This window comes from Tauraco erythrolophus, chromosome 15 (genome assembly GCF_009769465.1).
Source record: "Tauraco erythrolophus isolate bTauEry1 chromosome 15, bTauEry1.pri, whole genome shotgun sequence".
Classification (NCBI taxonomy): Eukaryota; Metazoa; Chordata; class Aves; order Musophagiformes; family Musophagidae; genus Tauraco; species Tauraco erythrolophus.
The window spans coordinates 2,799,571-2,813,630 of NC_141479.1; positions in this window are offsets into that span (position 1 = coordinate 2,799,571).

Consider the following 14,060-nt stretch of genomic DNA (forward strand, 5'->3'; position numbering starts at 1 on the left):
AAGCTGACTGCCCCTTGCTTTCTCTGTCCTTGAATTCTTTGTGGAATGTCAGGTTCTTTTCTTCACCTGCTACACTGCTGGGGACAATTACATTGAATCATTAAACACCTGCCCTGTCCCACCTTTCAGCAGGTGACATGAGACATAGATAGCCCTATAGTTTGGTGTTCATATTTGCAATGAACAGCATTGTGTAAATCTAAGATATTAATAGGTTCTTGATTTTTGAGTAGACCACCTTTGGGGATAAAAAAGTAGACGATCCTTTAGCATATACACAAGAATGATGTTTCTTTCTACCCTCTCTCCTTTCCTTTGCTTGATATGAAGAACACCACAGGTCAATGAGAGGGTTTTTTGAAGTACGGAAGGACTGAAGATAAATGTGGTAGGATTTAACCTCTGTGTGCAAAGCTGGAAGTTGTTTGGATGAAGGTACGGAGAGAAAATTCAGGCTGGATGTAGGTCTACTGCCTTCAACAGGCTGATGCCAAGGCAGAATAAAAATGTGGCTTCTCTAAAGCAGAGACTAAGGCTCTTAGCAGCCATTTATTATTCTTGAATAAATGTATGCTTCTTCAAATTCTTCTTGAATCAGTGATTGTGGAGGGTTCGGAGATTAACGCGACAACCATAGATCTCCTCTGTCCCAGGGCAGCCCTGACCTGCATGAACTTAACACCGGAGGCATGTGCATCTCAGAAGCCAGATCCCGATTGCACCTCTACTCCTAGCAGGGAGAGGATGGTTCAGGAGGGATCTCTGGCTGCTCAGCTCCAGAAATGTTGTCAGGCAATTAAAACGTGCCTTGCCCTCAAATCAGCCATGTGTACCTTAGCACGTGATTACGAAATAATCAAACCAAAGCCCAACAAGCAACCAAGGATATATCCTGGGCAGTTTTGACATAAAAAAATAGTGAGGTCATGTAATTCCTCTCTCCATTGTAGCAAGCGGGTGGTATGACTGGCTCAGGAATAAATACAGTTTTAATCTGTTACCCAAGTAGTCTACAGCAAATCATTCCCAGTGAATCCCAGCTAAATGAACGGCTAGAATGGACATATTTGAGGAAAAAAAGATCTGCCTGCAAATGTGGTGACACTGCTGGATACGTGGGTTGCTCTGCTCACCCTCTGACCCAGGACAAGGCTTGGTGCAACAGGCAGGACCGTCGCCGTGTGCTCAGATGAGCCAACCGACTCTGGCAACGACCCTTCCATCGGTGAGGGCTATGCTGTGCCAACCACGCGCCCCTCGGTTGCACCGTGCCAGCAACAGCCCCGAGACCCCATCCTGTCCTGGGGCACTCGGGCACCTTTTTGCACCTTCTCTGGCGAGCGAACGGCATCATTGGTTGCCAGGTGATGCCAGCGCCGAGCAGCAGTACAAACACATGCTTGTGTTGCTGGGCTGGCCCGGGCAGCGGCCGGCAGAGCGTACGTCCCTGCCTGTTGTTCTCTTTCCTCGTAAGAACTTCAGCCCCGTGTCTTATTCTCGGACTCCGGCCTCTGCTGAGGCACAGTGAGACTGCGGCATGTTTTTCTATGAAATAAAAGGCAAGAAGGAAATTTAGCCGTACATTACTGCCAGGAGGGTGATAAAGAGAACCCCAAATCCTGGCTGCTATCTTGAAAGGGGCTGCTTCCCTAAAAATATTCTTTACCGTTTCTGTTTCAGTGCTACAGAGAAATACATGCCAAGTCCTCAGAGAAGCATTTGCCCAATGTGCAGTACTAGGAATACATTGAAGGAAATGGCAGAACGGGTCACAGAATCCTTAAATATCAAGGCCAGGTTGGATGAGGCTTTGATCAACCTGATCTAGTGGAAGGTGTCCTTGCCCATGGCAGGGGTGTTGGAACGAGATGATCTTGAAGGTCCCTTCAACCCAAACCATTCCATGATTCTATGATATATAGAGCTATCAAGTGGCACCTAAATCCCTCGGGTTACAACCGTAGCAGGAGATGTAGGTCCCTGCTGGCTCCTTCCTAAAATCTCCATCTGGTTCCTCTAGACACGTAGGAAGAAGGCTGGTGTGTCTCCAAATAACTTTTGTGTTTGTACTGGGCAGATGGAAGTCTAACAAAATTTGTTACTTTATAGGAAGAACTGGAAAAGCCTTGTCTGAAGCAAATCTTAACCTGCACAAACCTCAGATGTCTGAGATTCTTCTCCAGACCATGTTTTACATTTCTTCTTTCCTTCCTGCTATGTTTGTCTCCATTTTTTTTTCTCCTTCTCTCCTAACTACCTTTCCTCATTTCATTCCACACCATTATTCCTGGGTTTGGTTTCTGGCTCTAATTTCTGCTCCTCTTTAGAGAACAAGCAGTGACACGGGGTGCTGCCACTGCCCGTTAGACAGAAACTCTCCTTTGGGAGCGTGTCCTTGCTGTCTAGGAGGCTTTTATCTCCCAGATACCTTTAAGCCCACGCTTGAGTCCGAGTTTGCCTGCCTCGAGACAAAACTCAGTAGCTGTTGTCAGCGACACCGAGGCGAGATGACGTGAGGCTGCGGGTGCCAGTGCCCTGCTCCGGTCCTGCCTGCGTTCTGCGCTGCCAGGAAGCCGTCTGAAGGTGGGTAGACACGGTTTATTTGCACAAGGCTGGGTGCTGCGGGAATCACGTTCCCATGACGCCAGGTCAGCTTGGAGCAGAGCGACGTGTCCCCCCACCTTGCGTTCAAGTGGGAAATTCTGGTGGAAATGGCATTTAGTTGGGGTAGCATTGTCACACCTGGTTGTGGTCCTGCAGAGACCCTCCCTGCCAGGGCGACAGCCTGAAAAGTGCCTTTCTCTGTGTGTGATGCTGAGCTGGGACCAGCTCTAGGGAGCAGCACGTACCCAAAACCCCAGCTTTGGGTTTCCAACTCTGTGCAACGAGATGGACAACTGCAGGGCTGTGGCACGCTGGCTGCATCCCTGGGGCCTTTCCAGCAGGCGTAGCAGCAGCTGCCTGCCAAGTCCTAGGTTTCCTCGCCGGCAGGTTTGTCCTGTTGCGATCCCGGCCGTGGTGGCCCTGGGTGGGCACCGTGGCAGAGCAAAGCGGCTGTTTCCTACCAGCAAAGAGCAACTGAGGCAGCTCCCGTCTGCGCGGTGCCTCTGCTGATACAAACAGGTTTGGTTTTCCCCTGCGGCAGGATGATCTTACCTTGGTTTGCTCGGCTCTGTTGGGAGAAGGAAGCTGAAGGGGTAGGAGTTATCTGAAACTCCCACTCATCCGCCTGGTACATTGCTTCTCTTGCAGAATATTTAGCTTTCAGGCCATGGAGACTGCATCAGGCTTCATCAGCCGATGTTGAACGTTTTTGAAGTTTCAATTGCTTCCTTGCCTGAGATGGAGCTATAATTTTTATTGCTTTGGTTGCTTAGGCAGGGAGAGGGAAAGAAGAACAAATCAGAACAGCCCTCTTGAATTAGGGTTGATTTTCATGAATTCTTCTTGTTGATTTTGAAACACGATTATTTCCAAAACATTTAATTGATGGAGTTTTTTTTTCCCGTCTTCTTTCTTTTCGGCAGCATTTGTCCTCAGCCATTTGCTGCTGCTGGGAGAGGGGGGAAAAAATAAAAAATAAAAGAAGAAAATAAGCTCTGTGTGAGATCAAGATTTCAACGCATTACACACCAAAACATTTGTTGCTATTTACTTTTAAAAGTGCCCTTCTGAGGCAGCACGGCTAGAACTGCCATCTGTTCAGGATTACGCTTCGGAACTCCTGGTTTCTCTGCAAACCTCCTGGCCAGCGCTGCTCCGTCTGCCGAGGGAAGAGGTGGTGAGGAAGGTGGGGAAGGCACCTTTCTGGCTGGATCTGCAATCCAGACCTGGGGGACCGCTGAGATGGAAAAAAAAGATTCCTGGTAGGGAAGGCGACTTCAGAGCACGTTGTCTAAGGTTCGCTGAGATGTGACGTGTTTGTTAAAATACGAGAAGACCAGGATGGGAGTGTTGCTCTTAATCTCCTCTATTTAGGCATCAGGGTGATGTGGCAGGGAAGTGCTGGGACCCCTCCGGAAGCCCCAGCTCGGCTCCTCAGAGTGATGGCGAGGGTAACCATCGCTCAGGAAGGCATGAGCATCTTCCAGGGCTGAAAATCCCTCGGGCAACAAGTGTGTGCATCGCTCGGTGAACAGACTGAGGGAGGTCTGCTTCAGGAGCCGGTGCAGGCTGCATTTAGCTTTGTGCTTTGGGAACAAAGTGCTTTTCAGTGCAAGAAGCGCGAGGTTTCATTGCGGGCTGCGCTTTTCCTCTCTTTTCCAAAATAGGTTTGTGCAAAAGGGCTAAACAAAGTCTCTCATCTCCCATTTGGCAAGAAAGAGGAGCAGCTCCTGTTGCCAGACCTATAGACCGGGCTCTAAATACAGAATTTTCACTATCCCCAAGAGACTGCACTAGCCCCTGCGGGCACTGTGAAGCTGGAAAGTCTCGGTGACCGGCCACAAACCCGCTGGAGACACTGGCTCAGGGCACAGTGTTTTCATCCCTGCTTGGATCTGCCTCGCAGGCTCTGATGGCAACAGATACTAATTATTAACACAGCAGTCATCACCTTTGCGGCTGTAACTCTTCTCTACTGGTCTCCCTTGTACCCTTAGCCCATCCCAGCTCCCACATCACTGATGTGACAAATGGTTGAGCCACGCAGGAGCTCTGCAAGCCTGGAGGTGGGTATTTACCGGGTATTTACCTGCTTTACAAATCAACAAACCAAGGTGCTGAGAAAATAGAGGCTGGAGCCAGCCCTGCCGGCAGTGGGGTGTCACTTGAGCGTGCATCAAGGAACCTGGGCGCTGGTTTCTGCTTGGTTCAAAGGGTCCTGGGTTTTCCAATACCATCTTCTGGGCCTGATGTATGAAATTGCTCAGAGACGTGAAAAATGAGCAGTGTTTTTCACAAGTATTCGGCAAACGAGAACTCTTGTTGTGCCAGTGGAGCACAGATGAAGGAAACTTGTTGCTTTGGGCCTGGTTTTGGATGCTTTTTTACATTTTTGGACATGTAAAACCAAGGGGAGCTCTGAATTATGGCAAACGTGGTAGTGTGGTTCCTCTGGGTCCCCACTATGTGCTGAGTCCCCAATGCACTTCTGCTGGAGAGGCTGAATGCATCTGCTTTTCTAGAAAGTCTCTTTACCCAGATTTGTAAACACAGCCAGAAATAACAAACTTCTTGGAGACAGGCAGAATTTAAGTTCCCTATTGCTCAAGCAGTTTTTAAAGATTGCCCTAATGCATCTTAGCTACTTCAGTAAATTAGAGAAATACATTCTCTTGTACGCTTCCCATCTATCTACCAACACTTCCGCTGCACAGAAATGATTTGCAGGGTTAGCAAAGAGGCGAGCCAAGGCCCGTTGATGGCACCATCGCCGTTTAGAGCAGTGCTGCCGTTTGGGAGATCTGTTCTCGCCGCGGATAACCCAGGAACCTCCACCCCCCGCACCCCGGAGCAGCACAGCGGGCTCAGGCACATCCAGCACAAGCCCAGGGGAAAGGGTTTGGTTCCAAACGCCGTGGCAGGGAGAAATCGATGTGGTTCTCTGATTTGATTCTCAGCTTTCAGTGGTAAGGAGCTGCTCTACATGTGCGTGTGTGGCACAGCTGCTCCAGTGGAGCCCTGCGATGGGCTCATCCAGCTATTTCCCTTCATCCACACGCCGGATTTTTATCGGTTTATTGCTAATCACTTTATATAAGCGTAGTGAAAACATATGCGAGGTTGGGCATGTCAAGTTTTTGCATTAGTTGAACTGTGTTGACTCAGAAAAGAGTTTCTGTTAACCCGGTGCAGGGTTTGTGGGAAGCTGGGATGGGGAGGAAGCACTTTGCTCTTCTCGTGGCCGGTGCCATGAAGTGCAATCATTTACCAGAGCTATTCTGGAGCTAAAAGGCGTGTTAGACCTTCTCTGCTCCACTAGGAAGATCTTTTTCCTCTCTGTGTCTGTGTATCAATAAGGTCTGGACTGAAAGCGTGCTGGTGCTCTTCCAGATAACATTGCCAAGCGCAGAGGAAAGACAGAATGAACTTCCCACGTGAGTCCCTGGGGGCTGCGGGGACACTGGCCAGGGGCAGGGTGGGAGTCAGGAGCCACCAGGACAGCACTGATTTGGGACAACACCGGCCAGTTTTTCTCTCAGACTGATCACATCAGGCGATGGAGCCAGCAGCAAACCATGTCGTGGAGAACGTAAAATATTGGCAGTGTCCTGGGCCTTTCCATTAGGGCTGGATCTCCCATCTCCTCTCCCTCCTTCCTCAAGGCCGTGTTGCTGCTGCTCTTTTTGGGAAGAATGAAGAGGATGTCAGATCCTGGCTTTGGTCAGGTCTTGGTGTTGTCAGAGCCGGTGTCCTGGCGAGATGCTGTGCTGCAGCCCAGGAGGGGCTCAGGGAATCTGCTCTCTAAGGTTATGAAATCAAGGCTCGGATCGTAGTAGAGAATTAATCTTTTCAAATTCCGCTTTAGCCTGTGCAGTTCTGACCATCTCCGCATTAATATTTTAAGTGGGTTTTATAAGCTCGCTTGAAAAAGTGGGGCTGAAGGAGGAGGGATAGATCACCTTCTCCTTGTGGGAAAACAACACCGCTTAACCCTTCGGGTCCGGTTCACGTGGCTGGAGGGAGTGGGATGTGCTTTTTACTGAAGACTGAAGTTATATTTGAGAGGCGCATGGGAGATGAGCCACAAGTCTCACCTTTCCCGTACCAGGTTCACACTGGGGTGTTGGGTCAGCACACCAAGGCTGACCAGCATTGTGGTTCACAGCCTTGAACATCTTCCATCAAAGGCTGGGCTTGCGGACCCTTCCCGGAGGTCTTCACGGAGCCACCCATGGCACCCAGTCCTCGCTCCACCGGCATCAGCAGCGCAGCCGGTTGTAGCTCTGCTTGAAGGACACGGCTGCTAGCTCGAGCTCAGGACTTGGCAGCTCTTTGGGCAGAAATCAAAGCTTCGTCAGAGAACGGCGGTGCCGTCGCTTATGCTCGGTCTCTAATCACAGCGACACAACCCATCAGCAAGGCTCGCTGATGGGACGCACAGGGTGGTGAATCCTTTCCTGTCCCTCACTGCTGATGCTTAGGAGGTGGTTTTGATTTTCCGAATGCACAGTTGTGTCCCTCAGTTGTCAGGCTGTGTCTAATTATTTAATTAGTCATGCAAATTTCACTGGAATTTTTGTACATCGTAAGTCGTTACTCTGGCAATTAAAAGGCTGCTTTGATGAGCTCCTCTTGCGGTGTGCGGCGCAGCGAAGCCTGCTCAGCGAGGTTTGGATGGGGTGGGTGGTGAATTGATGAAGGGCCTTTACTTTCTGGCTCATTGAGGGAGCATCAGGGGCATGGAGAGGAGGGGTCTCACCTTGGTGGGGGAAGACCCCACACAAATTTGTACGCTGGTGTTTTACCAGCACTTGGGAAGCTGAAGAGAACAAGCAATAGCGAGTTTCTGTTGGAGTAAAAAGTTGGCCTGTGGCACTGAATGAACTCGTTTCTTGCAATGTTATCGATGCCCGTGAGTCCCTCATGGGATCCATCATCAACCATCCAACTAGGCAGGAACCTCCTAGTTTCCCTACTCAGATGGGCTTGCTGGGAATCAACGGGAGGATATTTTTCATGGGCAACAACGGGCTTCTCTGAAAGAGAAAGATCCAGGGCCATTTTCAGTGGTGCCTTCACACCAAATTGTGCATGTCTCCTCGTGTAAGTGGGCCAAAAGCTGGCCGAGGTAGCTGGAAGAGCAGCAGTCCTCAGACTTACACAATGGGGGCAAATATTTTCTTGGGAGTATGTGTATGGACATGTGTCCAGGCTGAGAAGGAACGTTTGTAGGTACCTGTCCTGCCAGAGGAATTGGTGGGGAACGGGAACAGTTTCCAGTGGCCCATGAGGCCTAAAAGAAGAGGACAGCTGTATTTGCTCACCGCTTTCAGCTCTGGAGGTGGTGGCTGTGGGACAGGAGGTGGACAGCAGTGTGGATGTGGCTCATTATATGGAGTGCAAGTTACTTCTGAGGATGGGTCTGAGTTTTGTGGGCCAAGAGAGCCTTGAGGTTAGAAACATGTTTTGTTGTTTCTTGAATGGCAGGAGGGACCCTCTGGCCACAGGGTGCTCAGAAGGCCCAGCTCGGTGAAGTGCCAGGTGCTTTCCTTCACCCCAGCATCAGTGGGCCTGGAGCGAACTCAAAAGCTTTGATCATTGGTTCTGTGGAGACCCATTATCCTGCCTATCACCCCACGAAAATTAGGTTTTGTTTCTCAGCCCTTTGTTGCTTTACTTTGTCAAATATTGTTTGATGGGAAATCAATCTCAGTCTTTTTGCTATTGCTTTTCCAGAGAAGCCTCCCATTTCTCCAACTTATTCCATCAATATTTATTGCACTGGCGGGTAGGATCCTGAATTAAGGTTTCTGTTATTTCCCCATCTCCCTGATACTTTCTCTGTCCTTTTGATCAATGTTCAAGTTGCTCTCACTCTACTCTTTATTGCCCTACATTTGCTGTTGCAGCCTCTAAGCTGCAGCTGTATTTTGCTGGCAGGTCTCCCGAATCCACATCTCCGTAGCGCTGCCTTCTTCCAGCCTCTTCTGCCTCTGACTCTTTTAGATCCATTGTAAAGAAGCAGCTGCTGAGGACCTGGTCACTCACAGCTTTAATTTGAGCCACGTACCCGTCAATATTGGGGGCTAACTGGGGACAGATTCCATGTTGGAAGGTGGGGAAGAAGTTCTCTGTGGGGAAGGCATCGAACGGCTGCTTTGTGCCTTCGCCGGTGAGATGCTCAATTACTCTCACTGGGAGTGAGACTTCCTCCCTCCTGGAAATCCTGGTGTGGGGCTGGGAAAGCAGAGGAATTGGTCTGGTGAATCCACTGGGAAAATTCACAGAATAGAGAAAATGCCTTTTGGAGCTAAACGATTCAGGGGCTCAGCAGGACGGGCCGTGCCCTGGACCCCGCAGCCGTGGGCCAGAGGTGCTGGTCCAGCCTGGGAGGTGAAGCTCCCCAAAGGCAGCGTCAGTCTCCTAAAGCCACCGTCTGCTTTTTGGGGCAGGGGAGTGGAAAAGGGCCGTGGGGAGGGGGACGGGGACTGGGCTGCCAGCATTAATATAGCAAATGGCTTTTGGAAGCTGCCTTAGAGAGGAGAGAGGGTGCTGGCTGGCAGCACACCACCTTGGCTTTATTTCTCTGCCAGGCAAGCTGTTGGAGGGCACGTGCTCATGCTCGGCAGCAGCCGGGCACCATGCAGGCTCAAGGGCAGCAGCCAAGCCACGGGAACCGACTTTCCTCCCATCTCCTCTGCTCCTCCCATGCTCTGGACCCCCCTGACATCCCCGCACCTCTCCAGCAGCACCCAGGGGTGCTCTGGCCACCGAGGAGAGGATGCTGTAAGCCAGCACCCCGGGGACACCGCAGGGGGACTGGCACACGGGGCAATACATTGTAATGGAACAACATTTTAGGCAGTTAATAAAAACCAGAATAATCATGTTTGCTGCATGAGGCCACCTATGATCCAAGGACCGCCAGATCGCTTAGCAATGAAGCATGGAGCGAGCATGAGAAGAGAGGGAAAAGGCGTTATTTAGTAATAATTTAGTAATAATTTATTATTTATGTATATTCCATGTCAGCATGTGGGTCAATGTGGGTTGAACGCCAAATTTTAAAGGCAAGTGAAAAAAAAGGGAACTTTCCCAAAGTCCCGGAGGGGAGATGGAGTTTGTGCAGCCCAGTGGGCCACGGAAAGCTGCAGAGATGGAAAACCAGGATGGGAGGAAAACACACCTAGCTGAGAGCTGAGAAGACACCCGTTTCTGCACCACCTTCCTTGGGTCCGAGTGTTTCAAAAAGCCATTTTCTTCCCACCTGTCCCTGAGCTAAAACCCCATCCCCGGGCACGGGGGGCACTTGCTCAGTGGCTGAGGGTGGGATCCAGCCCCTTGCCTGCCACCGCAGGATCTTTTGCTCACGTGCTGGATGCATGGGCATGTCTCCCAGGAGGAAGATGGAGTGGGGACATCGTGGCAGATCCCTGCTCCAGCTCAGCCCTGGCATGGACATGGGGGGAACCCCGGGCTGCAGCCCCCTGCAGCCGCTGCTGGCGGGAACTTCGGCTCGAGTCGGTGTTTGCCACATCAGGTCCTAGATTTCGGTCAGGGGTGGCCGCCGCTTCCTGCAGCTCATTGTTCAGCCACGCTTCCTTCCTCCCCGGTCCTGCACCGGCAAGGGAGCAGGATCCACTGGCTGTGGGATGAGGGGTTCAGCTCCCAGGTGCCACTTCCACCCCGTTTTCGGCACATCGCTCTCTCCATCCTGCCACGGCAGCTGTTTACAAGTGATAAGGCTGCAGAGGAGGGGAGGGGAGGGATGCTCCTTCCCTGCTCCCTCCTCTACCTGTCCCAAAACCCACTGCTGCCTTCTGAAACCAATCTCCAGGGGACAAGCTGAGTTGTGGCAACATCTTCTGGGAAAAATGTGCTTGGGTGCCCTGACCGAAGCGTAGCACATTGATAGCTCCCTATTTTTAGGCTCTGATTATGTAGAAATGGGTATTTTGGTGAAGATGGTCTTCAAAGGCTTTTGTGTCTTATAGAAACAAGAGATAAACACAAATGACTTGAAAAGTACTGGGTGAATGATGGCTGAAACCCGGCTGTGTCCAACCGATAGAGGTTTTACACAGAACTCAAGTTTGGCTCATCATTTGGAGCTTAAGCTTTGCTTAACCTCAAGTTTATAGAAAACAGTTTTAGTCCCTTTCAAATATGCCCAAACAGTCATTCAGTCCCATCTATAATGGGAATTGTACCTTTCTCAAGGCCAAACAGATCTCATTCGTGCTCTGTTCAGCCAATTTTATCTTTCTTCTTTGTGTCGCTTCCTCTCAGCCCTCTTTGAATCAACCAGAGCTAAATTATACCCTGAAAAAAGAATGCAATAGGTCAATGGAACTGATGAGCAGAAGTAGATTGTTGGGGTGAATATTTGTTTCCAGAGGCTTTTGGAAACAGTGGAGCTCCCCAGGGAAACATATGGAGGATGGGGCAATGACTGGAGCAGAACAAGGCTGGGAATAAACCCTCTATCCAGGGTAGAGCTGCATCCCTCCAGCTCCAGCGCTGTCTGGAGGCCGGTACTATCCCCAGAAGATCATAGAATCATGGAATGGTTTGGCTTGGAAGGGACCTTCAAGACCATCTAGTCCCAACCCCCCTGCCATGGGCAGGGACACCTTCCACTACACCAGGTTGCCCAAAGCCTCATCCAGCCCAGCCTTGAACACTTCCAGGGATGGGGCAGCCACAACTTCTCTGGGCAACCTGTGCCAGTGCCTCACCACCCTCAGAGGGAAGAATTTCTTCCTTAGATCTCATTGAAATCTCCCCTCTTTCAGTTTAAATCCATTGCCCCGTGTCCTGTAACTACACACCTTTGTCCAAAGCCCCTCTCCAGCTTTCCTGTAGCCCCTTTAGGCACTGGAAGGCTGCTGGAAGGTCTCCCCGGAACCTTCTCTTCTCCAGCCTGAACAGCCCCAACTCCTTCAGCCTGTCTCCATAGCAGAGGTGACTAGTCTGACCAGATTACCCACCTCCTTTCAAGACCCATCTTCAGCACAGCTCTCCTAATTCAGCTGCTCCCAGCAGGTGCCCAGGCTTCCCGCAGGGGCGGCAAATCGCTGGGCAGCAGCTCACCGCGGTGGTACCTGCCGCAGCGATGCCGGTGCGTGCGGCGCAGGGATGCTCAGGGAGGTTTGGCTCATCCTGCTGTTGTTGCTCACCTGGCAGAAATGCTCCTGTAATCCTGTTTTTCTCATGACCTTCTGGTTTATGGTACCCTGATGGTATTTTTCAGCATTTCCATATCATTCTTAATAAAAAGAAAAAACTCTTGTCCGTCTTGCCTTGGGTTTTTTCCATGTTTTCTTTTTCCCATTGCTCTCCTTGCCCTGCACTGCAGTGTTGCTCAGATGTCCCTGCCAGCCTTTCCAGATTGGGAGACAGCCCTTTTTGGAAAATAAGGGGAGAGATTTTACTGTATGTCCATTCTAAAAATAAAACTGCTCTGTGTTTCTGGAGCATCTTCCAGCTGCTGCTTTCAAAGATCCTTGAAATTCACAATTAATGAAGCTTCCCAGGCCCCTCGGGAAGGAAGCACCGGGTATCATTACTGGTGTGCCCTGTGGAGGAGGGACTGGTGCTGCTTCTGGGTTTTGTACAGCCCCTGACACCGTCTGGTCCTGCATGATGAGAAGGGGTATGAGGGGTTCTGAGCCATCTGCCAGATCCCAGCTGGAGCAAAAACTCAATTTCTTGTCCTAAGTTGGGAAGTCTGCCCCCGTGCTGCCCCGTCTGCATCCACCCCAGCTCCCAGCTTGTATTTCAGTTTGCGAGAGGCGGGCTCACCTTCTTACTTTAGTTTTGTACAGCAAGGGCTTAGTCCAGAATCCCACAAAAATTAGAATATGTTAAAATTAGCTTTTTTTTCTGCAGAGCAGGTTTCATTTCAGTGGAAGAGGGGATGATTCTCGTGTCTGGTTTGGCAGAACAGCGACACAACCACCCCGTTTGCAGGCTGGGCGCAGACCCATCTCAGCCTCCCCAACTGTCCTTGCAGCGTTTCCTCCATGCGAAAACAGGAGAAAAGGATTCAGCATCTGTGTAAAAGCCTCCAATGCAACCCCAGGTACTGAGCAGGCTTTCAAGGGTTTATTATTTTTGTCATGAAGTGTCCTTGAGATACACCATTTCTCATACTAGATGCTTTTTAAAGGCTTTGAAGGAGCAGGAGGGGAGCAGTGCAGAGCTGTGGAGCACCCCAAGCCCCTGTCGTGGGGGAACGGCCTTGGCTGGGTCTTAGAGCAACCAACAGCATAGAGTCATGGAATGGTTTGGGTTGGAAGGGACCTTCAAGATCATCCAGTTCCAACCCCCTGTCATGGGCAGAGACACCTTCCACTATACCAGGTTGCTCAAAGCCTCATCCAACCTGGCCTTGAACCTAAGCATCTCCTCCCTGCGTCCTCTGATGGACCCAGAGCGAGGAAGAGCGGGGATGGGAGAGGGTGACCCAGGGCCCTCGGGTTCTCTTCCAAACCTCAGGGCGGGGCGGGATGGAGGAGGTTTATTTTAAGAGCTGTGGCCGCTCTTCCCAGCTCTGCTGTGGTCATCGGGCGGCCACGGGCCCTGCTGTTGAGTGTTGTGTTGGGCTCGTGACGGGCTGAAGATGGTTGTAGAAAAGGGTCTGCCTGCCAGGGGGGGGAAAACATGGAATTTTCTCTTTTTCAACTAATTCGGTGCATGGAGAATGAGATTCTTTTTCTCTCGAAACCCACCCCCTGCCCTCCCCAGAGCAGCCAAACGATAATGTTTGAGTTGCATCGAGCCGGGGGCTGAGACTTCTGGATCTGCCTGAAGAAGGCACATTGCACTCCTCTGGGAATAGGGCTCCGTGGGGGTCACTCCCTGTCCCTGACTCCCGGCAAGGGACATCCCCAGCTGCCCCTCGGCGTACTCTGCTGAAGGCGGAGGGAGCAGGGATGGATATTCCCAGGGGAAGCGGGAGAGGGGAGAAAAACACGTTGAGGCTTTTTGCGTGGCGCACAAGATCCTTTAACCCCTCAGATCCCACGTTTCTGGGGTCGGAGCCCTGTTGAGGTTTTCCGACTGTTACAGATCGGTGCTGCCCACTTTGCTGCCGCCGAGCCTGCGGATTCCCGAGGGAGACTGCACACCCCGCGGCACTCACGGCAGTGACATTTCGGCAGCGCATGGAAGCGTGTGCGACCCCCGTGGGCTTCGAGATCCTCGCTCCTCTTTTCACCTTTATTACCTTTCCTCTTTTTTTTTTTTTTTCAGACACAATTTTTGGAATTATTTTTAGAGCCTAACGCTTGAATTTGAACCTCTGGTTTGGCTGTACGAAACCTCCTCTTCATCTTTCTACCTTCTCGTTATCGCGGCACACTCGGTTTTATCTGACAGCTCTTACACCTGGCCGTGCGGACAGCGGAAACGAGGGCTGGGCTGTAAGGGCACGCCGATTGGAAACTATAATC